This window comes from Gorilla gorilla, chromosome 18 (assembly GCF_029281585.2).
Source record: "Gorilla gorilla gorilla isolate KB3781 chromosome 18, NHGRI_mGorGor1-v2.1_pri, whole genome shotgun sequence".
Taxonomy (NCBI): Eukaryota; Metazoa; Chordata; class Mammalia; order Primates; family Hominidae; genus Gorilla; species Gorilla gorilla.
Genome location: NC_073242.2, coordinates 82,779,204 through 82,793,978, shown reverse-complemented (window position 1 = coordinate 82,793,978; position 14,775 = coordinate 82,779,204). Strand labels below are relative to the sequence as shown.

At 35.8% G+C, this 14,775-nt stretch overlaps 1 protein-coding gene across 6 annotated transcripts in view; it reads right to left on the bottom strand.

Moving 5' to 3' along the window:
* FTO (FTO alpha-ketoglutarate dependent dioxygenase) overlaps positions 1–14,775 on the bottom strand; it is a 405,797-nt gene that overhangs the window by 385,853 nt on the left and 5,169 nt on the right. The window lies entirely within an intron of this gene.

The window sequence follows — 14,775 nt, the reverse complement described above, 5'->3', positions numbered from 1 at the left end:
TTCGGCAAGAACTTTTCAAGACGATGCTGAATTCAGCAACATCCAAAAGCAGGCAAATTAGTGACTCCTGCTATTTCAGTGTTCCACAGATCAGTGGAGGTGAGTAGGAACTCCCTCAAATGGAAAATGTGGCCCCAACAACCCTATCCTGGTATTTGTACCAGGTGCTGACAGCAAGCAAGAGTCCCCTTAGACCTAAACCTAGGTTACCACTCTCCCTCCTTCCACCATGTGCCTTTTCGTTAGGTCCTTGGTGACAGTGACAAAGCATCTAGTTTTGGGTTTTTGTCTTTCTTTTATAAATGAAGGCAAAAGCCTATATGATTATAGCTCAAATAATTTTAGAAACATTTGCTACATACTTGTGATGAGGCATGGGGAATAAAGTTAAATAGGAGCCTTGCTCTTCTCTCTGCCTGATTCTGTAAAGTTGAGATGTTTAACTGAAGTGCCTAAGTGCTTTGAGATCATTAGAAGTATGAGCTGACCCAACCAGTGACTCGTTTTCCTCCTTTCAGTAGAACAAAGGCCAGACACACTCATTTTACCATATTCATTGTACACTGAACTGTCAGTGCAAGGAGTACCAGTTGCCTCCAGGTCATGAAATAATACTAAAAACTTTATAATCATTCATTGATTTAGTTTTCAGCATACTATATCATTTGAATCCAATGGGAGCATAAAGAGCTATTTGTGAGGTCAACCACGGTACAGACAGATGCTGACATGCTATTGATGGCAAGGTGGAAAGAAATTGCTAAATACAGCAGATCAATACCTCGTTTCACTGTTACAGCCTTCTGCAGACATAAAATATATATCTTTACAGCTACAAAAATAATAATAATGAAAGTGGGAGATAAATGCTTCCCTCAAGGTAAACTATTTGATTAGCTAAGGGCAAAGGTGACAGCAGCAGTTACACTAAAGTAACTTTATAGTCTTAAATAAAAACAGGAGGAAGAGCAGTAGATGAAATGGCAAAATGAATCGGGACACATAGGTGGTTCAGACATAACTCTTTTAAAAAACACAGTGATAGGTAAAGGGCCACCAAAATCTATGATTTCTCCTATGGCTACAAATGCAGTTTCCTTAGATCTATTCTGTCATATGGTTTTACACAAAACATTTTTTTTTTTGAGGTGGCGTCTCACCCTGTCACCCAGGCTGGAGTGCAGTGGTGCAACCTCAGCTCACTACACCCTCTGCCTCCCGGGTTCAAGTGATTCTCCCGCCTCAGCTTCCCGAGTAGCTGGGATTATAGGCACACACCACCACACCCGGCTAATTTTTTGTATCTTTAGTAGAGACGGGGTTTCACCATGTTGGCCAGGCTGGTCTCAAACTCATGATCTTGTGATCCACCTGCCTCGTCCTCCCAAAGTGCTGGGACTACAGGCGTGAGTCACCACACCTAGCCTACACAAAACATTTTCTAAACAAAATATTTTCTACTGGTGATGGAGAGTAGATTGACAGTTAAGGTTAAATAACTGTTCAGTAAAGTAAAAAAAAACAAAAAACAAAAAGCTTAACTTCCAGTCTATACATGTTTCCATTTGACAAGAAATGCTGAGAGTCATCCACATTTGTAGCATCTTACTAGACACAAAAAACAAATTTATAGCAGTGTTGTCAGCCAGAGGGATCTTATAATCCCCATAGGGAAAAGAGAATTACTGTGTATAAAACACTACTATGTATAAGCAATCACAGAATGTAAAATTTAATATGACCTAATGTCAACCACATACGGTACCATACACCAGTAAGTGTACCATACACAAACTTACCGTTAGTATCATACTTTTTGACACAGGAAATAAAGTCGATAAGGAAAGAGATGAAGGGAATAATCCTCAAACGCTTCATGAAAGAGGAGGGACTGAAGAAAAGACCTCAGGGTCTGGTGGATCATATAATCATTAAAATAGTTTTTATTTCTCAGATGAAACTCTTTTTGTAGATCTCCAAAGTTTGAGCTTACAAACAACCAAGGAGAATTTACCATCAATTATCTGAGATATGAAGTCTCCCAGTAATCTTTAAAAGCAGCATAAAGGGTAAGTATCTCTGTTTTTTCAAAAAATTATACTTTTTCCGATTGAAATGAATGGTTTAAAAAAAATATGGGGTCAGAGGGTGACAGGAGCACATTGTGCTGTCATAATGCTGAAATGTCAGTGGTTTGTGAAATCTTTCGGTGACCAATATTCAAAAAGAGAGTATGAAATACCTACCCAGAAAATACTATCACTCTGCATTTGGATAGTGGTTAGCAATTTTAAAACAACCTGTTAACCTAAGACTGACTTATATGATGACATTTATTTCCCCAAAGAACATGGGAACTCTCAGGTAAGTAAAAGAGACTTACTTGATACAATTATCACCCTTCCATAGCAATGAACAAAATAAATTAAAAATAAAAAATAAATCTCAGTGCAAGAGAAACAATGAAAATGTAACTGCAATTGAAAGGGAAGGAATAATCATACATTTATTTTTCATCCAATTGAGAAAAAAATTTAAAAAATATTAATAGCTGTTCTAAATGGTATAAAAATAGAAAATATTTTTTATCAATTTTATAATTTGTTATCAATCTAAATCAACTCCACTATTTTATTAGTCTATATACTTCGGAACAGAGTATAATGTCTCTAGCCGCTCTTCTGCAGAGGAAATGAGACTGAGCCAAAAGGTTGACATCCTCAAGTTACGCATGTGCACTTCACCAGACGGTGTGTTGATGTAGCTGTCTAGGTCACCCCGAGTAAACTGGGAGAAGCAACGTGATTGGGGCAGGGCTCCTAAGTCTTGGTCCAATTGAGGATCACTTAGTACTTCATGTTTGAAAGTAGGTCTCAGGCCAGGTGCAGTGGCTCATACCTGTAATCCTAGGACTTTGGGAGACCAAGGCAGGCAGATAGCTTGAGTCCAAGGGTTTGAAACCAGCCTGAGCAATATAGTGAGACCCAGTCTCTACAAAATGTACAAAAATTACCAGGCTTGGTGGCGCACACCTGTAGTCTCAGCTACTGAGGAGCCTGGGGTGGGAGGACTGCTTGAGCCTAGGAGGTCGAGGCTGCAGTTAAGTTATGACTGTGCCACTGCACTCCGGCCTGGGTGACAGAGCAGGACCCAGGACTCTGTCTCAAAGAAAAAAAGAAAAACAAAAAGAAAAGTACATCTCAGAAAACATCCAGTCAACAAATATTTACTGTATATCTGTCAACAAAGTTCTGTGCTAGATACTTCAGAAGACACAGATATATATATATATATATCTTTTTAAGTTTCTGTGTTCCTAATACAAAGAAATAATAAATGTTTGAGATGATTAATATGCTAATTATCCTGATCTGATCACTATACACGATATGTATCAAAACATCACTATGTACTCCATGAATATGTACAATATTGTCTATTTCAAAATAAGTTTCTGTTCCTAAGAACTTGATAATTTCTACATGGTGGGGAGGGGGAGAAGTGGTGGATGAGATAAGAATGCTAAAAACCTATTTTAAATCATATTTATATCTACATAACATTGTTAGTATTCAAAGTTCTTTTACATTTATTATCTTATTGATGACATCTCAGATGAAGCAGGGAAGGGAGTTATTATCCCCATTTTACAGATGAAACATCACAGAGATTGGAGGACTCATACAAGGTAATGCGTAGTAAGTGGCATATGTGAAACTCCAAGTTTAGCCTTCCAACTACTAGTGATGTGCACTGGTAGTTGGAATGTGAGACTACAAGTTTAGCCCTCCAACCACCAGTGATGTGCACTGGTAGTTGGAGAGCTAAACTTCCACTAACTATAGCAGGCTACTTACTATTTGTGTGGAGTGAAAGGGGAATGGGGGAATTCAGGGTATTCATTTAGGAAACATTAGTTCAGTACCTATTGTGTTCAAGACTGCGGACATTGGGGTACAAAGAAAAATAAAGTATAGTCTATATAACTAAGGTATGAGAAAGAAAATGAAAAAAATCATTAGAATACTGAATAAGTGCTATAAAAACATGCACAAATTGCTACAGAAACCGAAAAGATAAAACTATTTTAAGATTTTGAAATACTTCCCATATTAAACAAAAAAGAATAAAAATGAATAAGTAAGCATTCATCTCAAGATGTTGCCAAAAGAAGCTTAGGCAATGCAGGACAAAGAAAACAATAAAAACAAAGGTAGAAATTAATGAATTAGAGCATAAACAAATTCAAGAGCTTGTTAAAAAAAAAAAAAAAAAGACTACCAGCAAATATAGTCAATTTTTAAAGAGAAGACATGAATGTACAAAGTTATAATTTAAAAGAAGAAGGAAAAAGTGAATATGGAATTTTTTAAATTATAAAACTATACACAATTCTACCCTAGTAAACCAGAGAATGTTATGCTCAATGCCATGTCAATAAATGTAAAACTCTCCCATTCTAAGATATAATGACCAAAATTTACTCAAGAAGAAAACTAAACAGACAATAGCCAGGCGTGGTGGTGCACGCCTGTAATCCCAGCTACTTGGGGGGCTGAAGCAGGAGAACTGCTTGAGCCCGGGAGGCAGAGGCTGCAGTGAGCTAAGACTACAGCCTGGGTGACACAGCAAGACTCTGCTCAAAAAAAAAAAAAAAAAAAAAAGAAGAAGAAGAAGTAAAGTTCAAACTTCCAACAGGCAAATAATCCTAATGCTTTGTAAATGGTTCCCAAGCAGACAGGGAGGAGGAAAACTCTGCAAGTCATTTTATGATACTAGCATAATACGATACCAAATTTGACAAAAGAAAGCACAAAAAAGGAGTTGCTCAATATTTTTACTCACTTTACCTTCTTCTACTGTGATCTTATCCCCATCAGCCAAAAATGCTTTATTAGGCTTTACAAACTGTAGCTTGAATTATGTTCAACATGTATGTTATATATGCCCCATTCAAAGATTCTGATATACCCTCAACCCCTGGAGTACCACTCTGCGGTTTCCATAAGAATCCCTGATACTGACCCATCTTACTTTCCTAATTGAAATATACTAAAATGTTGAATTCAGCAATATATTAAAAGACCTATATAATATAACCAAGTAGGCTTTATCCCAAGGAACCATTATTAGAAAGTCTAATAAATTACATTTTATCAGTAGAAGTAAAGATACTACCATCTAAAGAGATGTCCAAAAAATGTTCCTAAAATTCAATAAAATTCAACCTCAGTCCCTGAAAAAAACAAAGTAAGAATCAAAGATAACTGCCAACAACTACCACTTTACTTAATACTAGAATCCCAAAGTATAACTGTTGAAGACATGACTATCTGCTATAACCACTACCAACTGGAGGTTCTAGACAAGGTAATAATAGAAGGAAAAAAAAGGAGAGGAGAGTATAATTACTGAGAGAGGAAAAAACAAATTATATTTGCAGAGAAGTAGATTATCGACCTCGTAAATATCCAGAAAACCCAAGAAAATCATCCAAAACTATTAGAATGATACGAATGCATTCTGTATTGTGGCCAAATACAAAAATAGCAAACACATAAAAAACTTTCTTAAGTATCATTTAAAAAACACAATTTTTAAATATCCCATTTTCAATAGTAACCAAAAAATAGTAATCAAAAATATAAAATACCCACGTATTTTACATAAAGTAATAAATGGTGCCCAACTGAACAAAATTACAAAGCTTTCTGAAGATCATAAAACTTAAATAAATGTAGAGACAGATAATTATTGAATGAGAAAAATGATTTACCATAAATATTTCAGTTATTTCCAAATTAATGTATAAATTTAATGCAATAACAATTAAAATACCAAAAGACTGGTGGGGCACATGGGGGACCTTGAAAAGGTGATTTTTAAATTTACCTGGGAAAAAATTTAGGTTGTCTTCTCAAAGCAAGAGATGAGCCACAGAATTTTTGAAAGTAAAGACTAATTATAGGGGCCTCATGCTGCCAAATATAGAAAGATATTATAAATCGATGGCAATTAAAATGATGTGTCAAAGTAAAAACAAACAGGATAAAAAGCAGATCTGATTATTTAAGCATTCAAATCAGTACGTAAAAGATAAGTCAGTAAATGCAGGCAGCGATATCTGATTGGCCTTGGGGAAGAAAGATTTCCACATCTACTCCATACCATAACACCAACTAAATTCTAGACACATTTTAACAATTACATGAAAAAAACATAAAATATTAATAACCAGAAGAACACGTGACTGTTAATCTAATACTGACGGGGAAAATGTTTTTCTAATTAAAAACGAAGGAAAACTTTTGAATAACAAAAATATAAAAGTCAGGCAATAAACAAACTGGAAAAATATTTCTATCACATGATTAGTAAATAACATCCCTAATCTACAAAATATTTTTCCAAATCAGTAAGAAAAGACAAACACGTTAGCAAAATGAACAAAGCCTATATGAATAAACAAATCACAAAAGAACTATATTTGGCCAATATAAATGGTGGGAGGAAATTCAACCAAATATAATAATTAGGAAAATACAAATTAGTTCTACAAGTTCCTACTTCTCCTCCAAATTAGCAAACATTTTTGTTTTCTGATAATTCCCAGTGTTAGAGTGGATGTACCAATAAGCATTCTCACATATTGCTTCTTTAAATTGGAAACTGGCATTACCTCCCCGGGTGGCAACTTGACAATGAGAACCAAACATCTTAACAAAAGTTAGCCCATACAATTCTCCTTTTAATTTACCCTATGAAACATTCCAAAGATTTGCAGAGATTTATGTACAAGAATGTTCACTAAAGGATAACCTATGATAGGATGGAAAAAAATCCATAAAATACTATACAATTGGAATTATATGAAAAAAATATAATATACTGGATGGTAAAAAAAGGCAGAGTAAAAAATATACAAGTTATCTTTCTAATTTTTGTTTAAAATATATCTTATATAAATATAGATCATAAATATATTTAAATAAAATTAGTCATACTGTATATATTATATATAAGCATAATAACAATATTCTAAGCAATACACTAATATAAAGTAACAGTATTTATCTCTGAAGAGTATGAGACTTTTTTCTGCCTCATATTTTTCCATATTTGTTAGTTTTTCTAAAATAAAAAATTATTATGTAATCAGAAAAAAAATTTCATTAAGAAATTTAAGAAATGCTTCTCTATCTCATATACCATATACTTATATATACAGTGTGGTTCTATATTTACAAAGCTGACTTTCATAAGCTACATATGAAAAATAATTTCATTACTTTAATAGTCACACGCATAATAATAATAACCTTATATAGCACTTACCCCAACAATATTCTAAATGCTTTACATATATTAAATCATTTAATCTTCACAACTATTATGATCCCCATTTTACAGATGAAGATTGAGGCTCAAGGAGATTAGGTGACTTGCCCAAGATCACTCAGCCAGTAAATAGAGCTAAAGGATTCCACGTTCTTAACCACCACAGGCTACAGTTTCTCCTCATAAACTATACTCTAAAGCAATAAGACTGATTTATACATAAATGCCAGAACATAAACAACATAAGCACTATTCTCCTTTCAAGTAGCCTCCTTGGGAAACTCTATACATATCCAAAGATGTGATCATTGATCAAAACATTTTTGGAAAACTTTCCTTTGACTATCCCCCTAGGGTGGTAAACATGTCTCCAGTGAGGAAGGAAGAGATTTCTTTCAAACAGCTACGAGTCATTCAGAAACAAGTCTCAAAGTGGATGTCAGAATTCTGCTTTTGATAACACAGCAAAAAAAACCAATGAGGCTGATTTTACTATTGCGCCCATGCTCCCAAGATGTACACATTCACAGTAGACTAGTATTTACTATACTGCATTATTATAATTATTTGTTTACATGCCTGTCTTCCTCCTAAACTGAGGTCCTCAATGGCAAAGATTATATCTTACATTTCCTCAAGTCTCCAGCCTGTAATCCAAGTCCTGGTACACAAAGGGTACTAATTAAGTATTTCTGAATGAACTCTACAGAGAATGTCACACAAATGCTTTCAGCTATAACAACATATTAGAATAAATATACTGCCAAGAGGGCATCTGAGTCTATATACAAATAAACATATAAGGTATGTGGAAAGAGATTATAATGAAAAAAATGGGAATTTTACAAAGTTCCCAAAATTCCAAATATTCAGGAAGATAGAAATCAGTTTTTAATGGGTCTTCTCATAATAATGTTTAGCTGTAGTCATTTCTCACAAGACATAAGAGGGGGAGCGGATATGCCTCATTGTCTAAAAAGCAATCTACTGAACCAAGGATGCAGAAATAAACATAAACTTTCTCAGACAACGATGCAAAAACACATCTGCTCCACAGAAGACAGCAAGATGCATCCTGCCTATGGGTTCAATCGACAAACCACAACCTGGTGCCTGAAGTATAAATCAAAGAACCTTACATCCCTCGTACTTATTGACATTTGCTACCTGCAAATTTCTAATATGTGCAAGATGGGCCTATTTTTATTTACAGCACAAACCGCAGACTGAATGTAAAACAAGATGCTTAATAAATCCAGAGGAACATAAAACACCAGCATAACTCAGCAAGACAGACACTCACTCTTTAATTAAGTGGGTGATGTTCTGTTTAAAACAAAAAGACAACCCTGGGCTATAGCTAAGATTAAGCACTCAGTGTTGCAAGGGAAAAGCCAACCATTTTCAGGGCAAAGCCTTTAAATCATGAAAAATAAAGCATCTAATAGTCTGTATTCAATAGTAAGTAGACAGTCAGGACACAGACTGATTTGGATTAACACATTTTCAGTTATAACAAGTAATTTTACAGAGGATTAGTATCTTGATGGTCTGATCAATATGAGGCACCGCTGCTATTACATATGAAGAGAAAATTGCCCCTCTGGTAATAAAGTGTGCGTGTCTTCGTTCTCCTTCATTTGCTGAGTCCATTACTGTAATGGTTCCAGCATTAACAGCTGGGGCAATTTAAGCAGCAGGGGTCTGATGATTTTAAAAGCTGGGAACACTGGCTACTCATCCTTTCCTCCCTTGCAGTCTGCATATGCAACTCCTCTGCCTGGCCGTGGTTCCAACACAAGGATCGTGTTTTATGAGAACAATGACTACTATTTCCCAATTATTGTCTCATTAATAGTGTTACCAGCCAATAATGTAACTAAAACAAAAATGGCTCGCAGCATATTGGCTGCTGATTCGGTGAAAAATTGCACACTATTTACCTAAATAACAAGATTGACATGACAACAGGCTAGAGTCCACATAAACTGTGATGTTTGCATTCATTTGCCCGGTGCTATTCTCATATCCTTAAGCCCAAAAAATACTGTTGTGCTGACAGACAAAAAAAAAAAAATTTCATCAGCAGAATTTTCCATCTTTGTTTTCAAAAAATGGCAAACTGGAAAATGGTGAGATAATGGACGGCTGTACATAGAAATAGAAAATCCATATTAATGCAGCCTTGAGACTTTAATCATGCCCAATTCAGCAGAGTGAGTTAAGGTTGCAACATCAGCCCATTTTATATTATTACTGGAGAAATGCTGGCCCTTAAGGCTCAGCCTTGAATGATCCAATCACTAAATGAAGGTGCCAAAGGGCAGACTTAGGGCTAATGCAGAAATCAGAGCTCTGAATTTTCTGATCACAAACAATTATGAAAACACTCATGCTCTGGCAACAAATCTCCTCCTCAGAGCAGCTGCAACATAATTTGGTCCTTCAAACTGAATTTTCTACTTGGTTTCTACCAGTTGTAAAGGTCTTAACTGCCCTTTATCCATGTGGCAGTTTTTTAACATAAGGGGAGGCATGGTTATCTTGTAAGCAGGTCATTTCCAAAACTACAGAGTAAATAAATGATCAGCATAGCAACAGGACAGATGCTTATAGCAAAAACAAAAATGCACGTCTAATAGTCAAACTCATAGAATCAGAGAGTAGAAAGGTGATGACCAGGGCTGGGAGGATGGGAAATCAAGCGGCATAAAGTTTCAATTATACAAGATGAATCAGTGCCAGAGATCTGCTATACAACATTGTACCTACAGTTTACAATACTTTATTGTACACTTAAAAATGTGGTAAGAGAGTAGATCTTATGTTGTGTTCTTACCATAATAAAATACATTTTTTTAAATGCAAACCATGGCACCAATTCAAGGTTTAACTTTCAAACATGTGATGGCTTAACAAAGAGCATGCCAAGGACAAACGTTTGGAAACAAGCCCCTACCAACACAAATCTTCATCTCTTGAATCTGTTCTAACCCAACCCAAGGAATCCTAAGAATCCTCCCAGTTTACATTGTGAAATCAACCAGTGAGACAATTTTATAAAATATTACAAAACCAGTTTATAATAGAAGAGTAAATGAATGTGCTTAGCAGAACTCTAAATTCACCTTCTCTAAAGTGTGTTTTTCATTAAGGTTCCAAAAGTACCACCTTAACAAAAGTTCCTCTCCTCTAGAAGTTAGAAAGTCACACTTTAAATATAACTTTAGCAAGAAAACTGCCATAATAAACTAACAACAACAAAATACTCTAAATCTGAAAGGTAAACTGGCATTTTAAAATTGGAAGAGAACACTTGAAAACAAGTCTTGACAGTTGCTAAAGTATGTGTTGAACAGAAGAGTCTTGTTTCTCAAAATTAATGCCCACACCTATGGTATATTAATTTAAAATTCATAAGGTACTTAACCATTTTCCATTACTTCTTTCAAATTCCGGTTCCATCTCTCACTATTAGAAAGTCTACTGACCAATAACAAGTGATGATGCTCTTGGGAATTCATTCATTCATTGTTTGACAAGTATGGAATATCTACCATGTGTCTGGCAAAATCTTAAGGGCTAGGGATAAAATGGTGAATGACAAAACGGAAAAAAAAAAAACATGATCTCTACTTTTTTGGAGACTATCATCTACATGCCAAAATCTGTATCACTAAACTCAGTCACAGTAAATCTCATTAGCAGCCAAGGATCCAGAATCATAATTATGAAGGGTCACATGTATCACATAACAGATGCTGGACTCTCTCAACCATTTAATCTTTCTTCACCAGATACTTATTAATGTCTCCTTTGTGGAAGACATCCTGCCAGGTACAATGGAGAGATGAAAAGATGAATTAGACACAAATGCTATCTTCAAGGAAGCTACTGTTTGCTCAAAGTGTCTAAGACTTTTTTTGAATGGCTAATTTAGTTTTCAAAACCAATACTAGGAGGGTTAGGAAACAGGCCTGGAAATAACAGAAAGCAACAAGAACTCACTGTTACTCGATAGTTTAGCTGGTTAATTTTCAAGTAAGGTACAGTATTTAAAGTGGTTTGGAAACTATGATCAAATACACTAACTCTTCTTCTATTTACAGAAGTCAACTAAACCTCCGAAACAGTGATTAAAGGCTTACCCATATATTGAAGGAGAGATTAAGCAAAAAATAATAATGGATTTCGGGAAGAAGGAAAAAAAACAGAGTAGAATCTGTCAGGTGAGGTTTTCATTTTTCAAGTCCGCTGGTCTTTGGCCTAACACCAAAACTGTCCTATATTTAGTGTCCAGTTTAGATAAACTGGTGACATAATCTAGAATGGCCCATAATAAAAGTAGACTCCAAAAGAACCTTCTCCGGACCTCAATAAAATGCCAAATTTGAAATATAAAATAAGGTAAAAATACCCAGTCAGTAAAAACATAAATAACAAACTTTCTTTTGTTGAGTTATTGTTATTATTATTTAGAGACAGGGTCTCACTCTGTTGCCCAGGCTGGAGTGCAGTGGCACAATCACAGCTCACTGTGACCTCCAACTCCTGGTCTCAAGTGAGCCTCCTCCACCTTGGCCTCACAAAGCATTGGGATTACAGGTATAAGCCACTGCATTTGGCCAAGTTATTATTTTCATAACTCAATAAACCTTATCATTTAAAGTTGATAAGACAACTATCACCAAAAGCAGAAGAGTTTTTAAATCATGTTACTTAAAACGGTAGGTTACATATTCTGGATATTTTCCTTCATTGATAAAAATGTACATTACTCAAACAAAATTATTAAATGTTCTTAGGTATATAACCATTTCCATAATAAACCAGTTCTATTTTTAATAGTTTAAAAGATTATCTAACCTAAGCCAGCATAAGAGTCTTTGAAGCTAACTTGGATTTCAACATCCATAGCTTTTTATTCCATGACTAATGAAACAGTTTTAATGTTTCTGAAAAACCCCGTAAGGAAGCCCAGGCCTCTCATAAGGATACACCTTTAAACAGATCTTCTAAGGAAGGAATTCCATGACTACTAGGCCATGTTAGATCCTCTTTGCTACCATGTCCTCCCGTGATAAAATTCACCACTCTGCTGTTGGTACCTACTTACCTTCCATGGACAGCCAGCCAGTCAGTTCCATGGGACTGTGTCTGCCATCTTTACCCTGGTGCTGAGTACACTACTCGACACTTAATCAGGTTCCTTATCTGAACCACAGAACACAGAAAATGGTTTGAGTGACTATATTCTCAATTTTCTGAAAGGTGGTACAAAACTAGTACCATTCTGGCTGCATGGGAAATAAGTTAATGGAACCCCATTTGAGAAAATCCACTTGACTAGACACTCAACATAAGTTTACAGAATAAACGTCCTGGGATCAGAATACATATATATATATATATACATACAGAATATATATCTACTGGGGGCAGACAGGCAGTAGTGAAGGTGGTGGTGATGATGGTGATAATGATGATGATGATAACAATGTTTATTTTTAGTGTATGCCAGCAATGTTTTATGTGTTATATAATATCTCAATCCCTACCAGAACCATATCACTCCTATTTGATAGATGAGGAAATGGAGGCTCAGAGAAGTTAAATTGCTTGCGCAAGTAAATGAGGGAGCAGAATTCAATTTCAGGAGTCTGCATCTAAAGCTCCACACTACACCACTATATTGTAACTTAAGGGGCAAAACTGGATGACAGCAAAATGGAAAGCACATTTCCCACCTAAAAGGGAAGCCACTATTCAATTCTAGTTAGGAAAATGCATGCCCACTGTTACCAGATACTTGAGTTTTTCAAGAGAGTCAGACACCCAGATCTTTATGTGAAATCCCTCAACTTTTAAATATTAGAAAATAATTCTGAAACAACTTTTAGTTTGTTTGGGCCGAATAAAACTTACCTACAGCCAGGAGGCATATGTGGATTATAAATATGTGACCTCTAGAGGCCCCATCTTTCCTCAAAAATATACATGCAAAAATGCAAAATCTGGGCTGCGCATGGTGGCTCACGCCTGTAATCCCAACGCTTTGGGAGGCCGAGGCGGGTGAATCACAAGGTCAGGAGTTCGAGACCAGCCTGGCCAACATGGTGAAACCCGTCTCTACTAAAAATACAAAAATTAGCTGGGTGTGGTGGCGTGTGTCTGTAGTCTGAGCTACTCGGGAGGCTGAGGCAGAAGAATCGCTTGAACCCGGGAGGTGGGGGTGGCAGTGAGCTGAGATCGCGCCACTGCACTCCAGCCTGGGCGACAGAGCGAGACTCGTTCTCAAAAAAAAAAAAAAAAAAAAAAGCAAAATCTGAATCTAATCATAAGGAAACATAAGACAAATAAGAATACAGGGCCATTCTACAAAAAAATTAAATAAATAAATAAATAAAAGATAGCTTGCACACATCACAAATATCAATGTCTTGAAAGAAAAAGGATGAGGAACCAATTTAAAGGACATGAAAGGACACCAGATTAAAGGAGAAGAGACCAAAGGGACCTGACAATGAAAGGTAATATGCAATCCAGATGGAACCTGGACCAGGAAAAAAATGCTATAAAATTCATTACTAGAACAATAAGCAAAATTTGAATATGGACTTTGGATGAAATAATAGCATTATATCAATGTTAACTTTTTCTGAAATTAACAATTGATTGCGTTTATATTTGTATGTAAGAGAATGTCCATGTTCTTAGGAAATATATGCTGAACTATTTAGGGGTAAAGAGGACTGATGTCTCCAACTTACTCTGCAATGGTTCATTAAAAAAATTGTTCATGTGGATATATATGGCAAGAAAGAGAGCAATAAAGTGAACACAGCAAGATGTTAACCTGTGAATATGGACAAACAGGTCTATGAGAGCTCTAGGTTCTACTCTTGCTCTTCAATAAGTTTTAAATCATTTCAAAATAATAAATTATAACATCTGAGAAAAAATGCATAGGGCCAGCCCCACCCCAGCAGAGGACCCCTCAGGCCGCCAAACTCAATCAAGGGCATGCTACTCTACCCCTGGAATAGTAGCTAGACCTCATCACACTGGGTCCTCACACCAACCCACAGAAGCAGCTATTCTTAACCTCATTAATGACTGGAGAAACTGAGGCACAGGGTATGAATCCCCTATCCCAACAGTAAGGAAATAGTAGACGCCATGGTTCTAACTCAAACCATCAAATACTAATCTGGACTGTTCTATTATATGCCTTAGAAGAAAAGTTCATTTTAAAAATGCATGAATACCGTATAGTATTCTCATGTGCTTAACACAAATTAAATAAATGTTAATCGTAGAAAGCTATGTGGTCCAACCTTCTTATTCACCCTCCAGACTTGGAAACAGCATAAAAGTCCATAGCATAAGCAATCACAAGAGAGAAAATATGATCTAAGTTATTTCAAAGAGAAAAGA